The sequence below is a fragment of the Eschrichtius robustus genome, chromosome 19 (genome assembly GCF_028021215.1).
Source record: "Eschrichtius robustus isolate mEscRob2 chromosome 19, mEscRob2.pri, whole genome shotgun sequence".
NCBI lineage: Eukaryota > Metazoa > Chordata > Mammalia > Artiodactyla > Eschrichtiidae > Eschrichtius > Eschrichtius robustus.
Genome location: NC_090842.1, coordinates 66,005,913 through 66,013,116, shown reverse-complemented (window position 1 = coordinate 66,013,116; position 7,204 = coordinate 66,005,913). Strand labels below are relative to the sequence as shown.

The window sequence follows — 7,204 nt, the reverse complement described above, 5'->3', positions numbered from 1 at the left end:
AATCATGAGTTTTAATTTTGAGTTTCTGAAGGCACCTTGTAAAACCTTGGAACCACTTAACTAATTGAATTATTCAATACACTTTCCCGATTGTCTGTCAAGCTCCAGGGTCTGCTTGGGCTCTGAGGACACACATATAAATCATTCAGTACATATATGTTTTAATCATGCCACTCACATCCTGTTTACTACTCCAGCCTCAGTTTTCCCATCCAACAAATCCCTCGGAAGGTTGAAGGAAGGGGTTTATTTCTATATCTGGGTACCACTGTCTTTATGTCAGAGACTGTCCTTCTCTATTTCCTTTTATCCAAAAGAGCAATTCAGCCTTACAAATCACGACTTTACTGATGGATGTTTAAAAAAAAAAAAAAAAAAGTTCCATGTGAGAAAGAAAAAAGAAAGTAAGGAATTGCAGTAGGGATTGTAAGGGAAGCAAACTTTTCTGCTTTTAAGGTTCTTGCTGGCGGTTCCTGAGAGTTAAATTGACGTAAGTTTGACCAGCAGGAGGAAAACATACACATTAAAAAAAATACAGAATGCTTCATAATGTTGCGTGTCATCCTTGCACAAGGCCAATGCTAATTTACTCTGTATCATTCTGTTCCGATTTTATTACCCATGCTGTGGAATCAAGCTCCATGCAAATTTATTTAATACACGTTTTACATGACATGGGAGCCTTCATGAGGACTCAAGACACAAGGAGATGGCAAAACTTACTTGCTTTTTTTATTGTTTTTTAAATCAACAATCGCTTTTTTAAAAATTGGAAAGTATAGTTGATTTACAATGTTGTGTTACTTTCAGGTGTACAGCAAAGTGATTATATATATAGGGTTGGCCAAAAAGTTCGTTTGGTTTCAAGGAAACATAAAAGACACATTTTTCAGTTTCACCAAGAATTTTATTGAACACTGTATTCACTAACCAAACGAACGTTTTGGCCAACCCAATATCTATATATTCTTTTTCAGATTCTTTTTCATTATGGTTTATTACAAAATATCAAATATAGTTCCCTGTGCTATACAGTAGGAACTTGTTGTTTACCTGTTTTATATATTGTAGTTTGTATCTGCTAATCCCAAACTCCCAATCCATCCCTACCCCCCTTTCCTCCTAAGTTTGTTTTCTACGTCTGAGTCTATTTGTTTTGTAAATGAGTTCATTTGTGTCATTTTTTTTAGATTCCACATACAAGAGATATCATATGATAAAGCCTACTTGCTTTTACATTGGGTTATATAAGAGAGGTGTCTAGAACTCTATTTACAACTTGTATTAAATAAATTTGCATGGTTCTTGCTCAGCTTTTCATCCTTAATGACAAGAATGTGACTTCCTTCTGAATAAGAATGGCATCTGTCATCTGGGAATTTCACCTTCCTCTTTTAGGAAAAAGAAGGAAGGTCAGAGTGTTTTTCCTGTATTTGCGGTTTCAGGTGCCTTTCACTCAAAATAGTCAGTATGCCAGAGCTGCATAGTTTGGGGGTGGCCTGTAGCAAACTCCTTCAGGGTGAAGACTTTCTCAATAGGGGAGACGGACGGAGCGCATCTCCAATTATAACAAGGAGAAATGGGGATTTGCAGCCAGAGTGTAGAGTGAGGGGGGTCAGTGGATGGAAAATCACTGAGAACAGTTCCAAAGGTGGAACTCTGACTTAATGAGTCTAATAGGATTCTCACTAAAGCAGGTCAAGGACTTAGACATTAAATGGAGGGATGAGGAACTTGATCAGATATCAGAGGTGATCAGATATCAAGGGTGGGGGAAATGATTTAGTCGAATTCTTTGGTAAGACCGGGCTTGGGCATGTGGAAGGCAGGCCCAAGGCCAAGGTCAAGGTCATCATTTCCTGAACTACTAATGAGATCTGGGGGGTGAACGGAAAGAATGGGAGGTCAGAGCTGGGGAAATTGATGCAAAAGCAAAGGCCAATGGAGGCGGGAGTGGGGGTGGGGTTCTGAAAGGGAAACGAGGACTTGGAGGCAAGAATTCCTCCCTTCTCCGCGGGAAAGACATTCACACCCTCATTCAGTGCAAAGAATGGGATTTGACAGCTGTTTTAGAGAGTATTTTGAATATCACCAGAACACAAAGAGTAGGTATACATCTGTTAATAATGGCAAACAAACTTAATTCTATTTACTGTGAAAGCCCCAGGGGTGGGGAGTTGGGGGGATGGGACATACTCTCATTCTTCGGATTTCTAAGAAATTACCGAGCCAGAACAGTAGGGTTTTTTTTTTAAATTTTTAAATTGAATTTTATTTATTTACTTATACAGCAGGTTCTTATTAGTTATCTATTTTATACATATTAGTGTATATATGTCAATCCCAATCTCCCAATTCATCCCACCCCTCCCCCTCAACCCCCACCGCTTTCCCCCCTTGGTGTCCGTACGTTTGCAGTAGTTTTTTTAAATAAACTTTTTTTTTTAAAGACACTTTTAATTTTAGAACAAGTTTAGATCTACAGAAAAACTGGAAAGAGTACAGAGTTCCCATTATACCTGCGACCAGTTTCCCCTGTACATTAATACATTATTAGTCCAACAAGGACCTACTCTATAGCACAGGGAACTCTGCTCAATACTCTGTAATAGCCTAAATGGGAAAAGAATTTGAAAAAGAGTAGATACATGTAAATGCATAATACCTGAAACTGCTGAAAATGCTGTATACCTGAAACTAACACAACATTGTTAATCAACTATTCTCCAATATAAAATAAAAATATTTTAAAGAATAAATTTAAAAATACATGATGAGTACATTAGTATGGCAAATTTGTTACAACTGTTACCAATATTATTATTATTATTCTTAGTTGCAGTTCATAGTTTACTCAGATTTCCTTAGTTTTTTTCTTTTTCTTTTTTTTTTTTTAACCTAATGTCCTTTTTTTCTGTTCCAGGATCCCATCCAAGACATCATACTATATACAGTTGTCATGTTTTCTTGGGCTCCACTTGGCTGTAAGGGTTTCTCAGACTTTCCTTATTTTTGACAACCTGGACAGTTTTGAGGCATTCTGGTCAGGTATTTTGTAGACTGTGTGCTTCAGTTGGGATTGGTCTCTTGTTTTTCTTATGATTAGACTGGAATCATGGGTTTTGGGAAGGAAGACCATACATTTCAGTGCCTTTTGATCACATTTCAAGGGTACATTCTTTTTTTTTTTTTTTTTTTGGCCTCGCCCCAAGGCTTGTGGGATCTTAGTTCTATGACCAGGGACTGAACCTAGGCCCTCGGCATTGAAAGCTTGGAGTCCTAACCACTGGGCCGCCAGGGAGTTCCCTTAAGAATACATACTGATCAAGACTCTCTCCTTGACCAAACTTCAGTCAGGCTCCCCTGAGGCCTGTAGGGGAACATAACTGGCCACCCCGATATGCGTCTCTTTGGCATGCGGGTTATTTGGAGCTGAAAATAATCAAGGCCCAAAAGACTCAGGAAGAACATTTGACCTTCCCCCTAACTGCTTAAAGAATTTAAATGGTGGGTCTGTTCCCAGAATAGAGCTACGACCGAGATGTCTGCAAAGAATATGAGCTAACAGTGGGGGAAACTCGGCAGGACCTGGAGATCAGAGTCTTCTTCGTCCCATTGTCCCTGCCCGGCCCAGCAAATCTTTGTCTACCAAGGATTTGCTTTTCCAACTCCATGTGAATTGCCTTCCTCCCCTTTCGGGTCCCAAACCACCAGCCCCAACATCCTCTCTTGTCTTTAGCTGAAGGTGGCATTTAAGATGACAGTGTTGGCCATTTTGGCAAGTTACTCAGTTTTCCTGGGACTCTCCCATGTATCCATGCTATTAAATGTTTGTTTCATTTTCTCCTGTTAATCTGTCTCATGTCAATTTAACTCTTAGATCAGCCAGAAGAACCTAGAAGAGTAGAAGCACATTTCTTCCTCCTGGACGATACTGACCAAGACTCTCTCTCTTTTTTAAAAAATTAAGACTCTCTCTCTTTTCTAAAAAATTTTATTCATTCATTTATTTTTGGTTGTGCTGGGTCTTAGTTGCGGCCCGCAAACTTTTAGTTGCGGCATGCATGTGGGATCTAGTTCACCTGACCAGGGCTCAAACCCACGTGCCCTGGGGCCTCTCACTATCGCGGCCTCTCTCGTTGCGGAGCACAAGCTCCAGACGCGCAGGCTCAGTAATTGTGGCTCACGGGCCCAGTTGCTCCGCGGCATGTGGGATCTTCCCAGACCAGGGCTCGAACCCGTGTCCCCTGCATTGGCAGGCAGAGTCTCAACCACTGCGCCACCAGGGAAGTCCCCCGAGACTCTCTCTTTGACCGAACTTCGTTCAGGCTCCCCTGAAGCCTCTTAACTAGGCCTTGACCTTGGCCTTTGACCTGTCTGTGGCCTGCCCAGTCCAGTCTTAGCAAAGAATCTGGCTGCCTCCACCCCCATCCTTGATATCTGATAACTCCTGATATCTGATCAAGTTCCTCATCCTACACCCTTGATGTTTAAGTCCTTGGTCTGCCTTTAGCAAGAATCCTGTTAATCCAGTTAGAAAGAATCCCCCTACCTTGATGTCTCCTCTTAGTAATTTTCCATCCACTGACCCACCTTTCCTCTGCTGTTGGCTATGAGTCCCTGGATTTTAGCCCAATCTCAATCCCCGATGGCAATGGTCACAACTCTTATTTATTTGTCTGAAATAAAGTCTTTACCAGTTCTTAAAATTTATTTTATTTTATTTTATATTGCAGTATAATTGATTAACAATGTTGTGTTAGTTTCAGGCGTACAGCAAAGTGATTCAGTTATACATATACTAGTATCTATTCTTTTTCAAATTCTTTTCCCATTTAGGTTATTCCAGAATATTGAGCAGAGTTCCCTGTGCTATACTGTAGGTCTTTGTTGGTTATCTATTTGAGATATAGCGGTGTGAACATGTCAGTTCCAAACTCCCAATCTGTCCCTTCCCCCACACACCACTGCCTGCCTGCCCTCCCCAACCATTAAGTTCATTCTCTAAGTCTGTGAGTCTATTTCTGTTTTAAGCCTTTACCATTTTTTTTTTCTTTTTTTTGCCCACGCCATGCCACTTGTGGGATCTTAGTCCCCTAACCAGGGATTGAACCTGGACCCTCGGCAGTGGAAGCGTGGAGTCTTAACCACTGGACCGCCAGGGAGTTCACAAGTCTTTACCAATTTTAACAAGTGTCCAGTGGATAATTTTATTTTAACACTTGTTCCAGGAACTGCACTGTCAAACACTCGGAGCCATACCATTTATTCTAGGATTCCATGCTCAGATGGGTTTTACTGATGGTGTACTTGTTTAAAAAAGAGAGTACATGCCAAAGTGATGAAGGGTTGGAGACAGGAGAGGGGAGAGATGGGCCATGAAGGACCTCTCTGGTCAGCATTGGGAAACTAACCTCTCAATAACTGGGTCCTGTTATTCGCCCTCTGGACTCATTTTTACCAGCTACTCTGTGCTGTCCAATACAATAGCCATGTGTAGCTCTTCAAAATTAAATTAATTAAATTAAGAATTCAGCTCTTCACAACAAGGTCCTACTGTATAGCACAGGGAACTATATTCAATATCCTGAGATTAAACCATACGGACAAGGATATAAAAAAGAATGTATAAGGAATTCCCTGGTGGTCCGGTAGTTAGCACTCCATGCTCTCACCACCAAGGGCCCAGGCTCGATCCCTGGTCAGGGAACTAGGGTCCCACAGGCTTCGCAGTGTGGCAAAAAAAAAAAAAAAAAGAATGTATATATATGTATAACTGAGTCACTTTGCTGTACAGCAATTAACACAGCATTGTAAATCAACTATACTTTAATTTATAAATAAATAATTTAATATTATATATATTTTATTATTTTATTTAATAAAAATAAAAATAAAAATATTTTTTAAAAAGGTAGAAAAAAAGAAAGAAAAGAATTCAGCTCCTCAGTCTAGAGTTGCCAGGCAAAATACAGGATTCCCAGTTAAATGTGAAAAGCCGGTGAACAATGAGTGACTTTTGAGTATAATTTTTCAGTATGTAACAGGGAAGAGCTAAATCTGACTACAGGTTGCATCTGTATCTTTTACTTTCAACTGTGCTTCCCGTTGCTTTTGTTCACTAAAAGGATACTATCTATACATAATGGCCTGCCTCCGGGAACCCTGCCCCTCTGCCTGAAGGTTAAACCAAAGTGCCTTTGTTCAGGGAAGTATCCTGACCCTGTTCCACCTGTGGATGGTTGCAAGAAAGAAGAAATTAACACATCCCCTCCCCGAGGCTGGCCATTCCAGGAGATATTTGCAAACCTTATGGCCTTTTTACTTTACTTCCTCATCTCCTCCCCCTCTCTGTTCTATTTTAAAAAACTGGCATCCAAACCCAGATAAGATGGTTATGTTGAGACTTTAGTGTGCCATTTTCTCGGTCTGCTGGCTTTTCTCGCCTCAACACTTCACCTCCCGGTTTATTGGCCTGTCGTGCGGCGAACAGAGCGAGCTTGGACTCGGTAACAAGTATAAGTATGTCCCAAAGAGTGCGTGTTTATCTGAAATGCACATTTAACAGAGTATCCTGGACTTTTTTTTTGTCCTAAATCTGGCAACTCTCCCTCAGCTGCAGGAACCGCATTTCAAGTGCTCACAGCAGATGCTGGACCCATGGCTACCATATTGGACAGCACAGATATTATATTATATATCTGCATCCTCTCAGAAAGTTTTACTGGACAGTGCTGATCTATAAAATGGCTTTTATGGAAAGAGTCAGGTGTGGGAGATCGGGAAGGACATCACAGAGGGAATGGAAATTGCAGTCAGGGCAAGCATAGGGGTGTGAAATAAAATTCATATTTTATGGCAAGACAAGAAACATTTAAACATAAAAAAATTCTTCTCTGCCTCTTGGCCTCCCCTCTCCCCCCACTGTGCATTGTATCGATGTTGCTTAGATCTGGATTATGTAGACTGTCAATAATACGTCATTTAATGTACAGCCGTCTGTATCTAAAAACTCATATAACTGTGCCTTGTCTTCTAAGAGGCGGAACAGTTCTCAGAGCTTTCTGAGATGCTCTTCCCAGGTTATGATCCTCTAATTTGGAAATTTCCATTTCTTTCTTAGATCGACTGATTAATTTTTTGTTAAAAAAAATCAGGAGAGGTCTAGAAATTAGGGGAGAGGTCTAGAAAATATGATTAGATT

The 7,204-nt window shown here is 40.5% G+C and overlaps 1 non-coding gene across 1 annotated transcript; it reads right to left on the bottom strand.

Moving 5' to 3' along the window:
* Positions 1-528: 528 nt before the first annotated feature.
* LOC137754026 (U6 spliceosomal RNA) lies at positions 529-632 on the bottom strand. The gene has a single exon (XR_011071705.1). It is a non-coding gene; the product is annotated as a U6 spliceosomal RNA (small nuclear RNA).
* Positions 633-7,204: the final 6,572 nt, after the last annotated feature.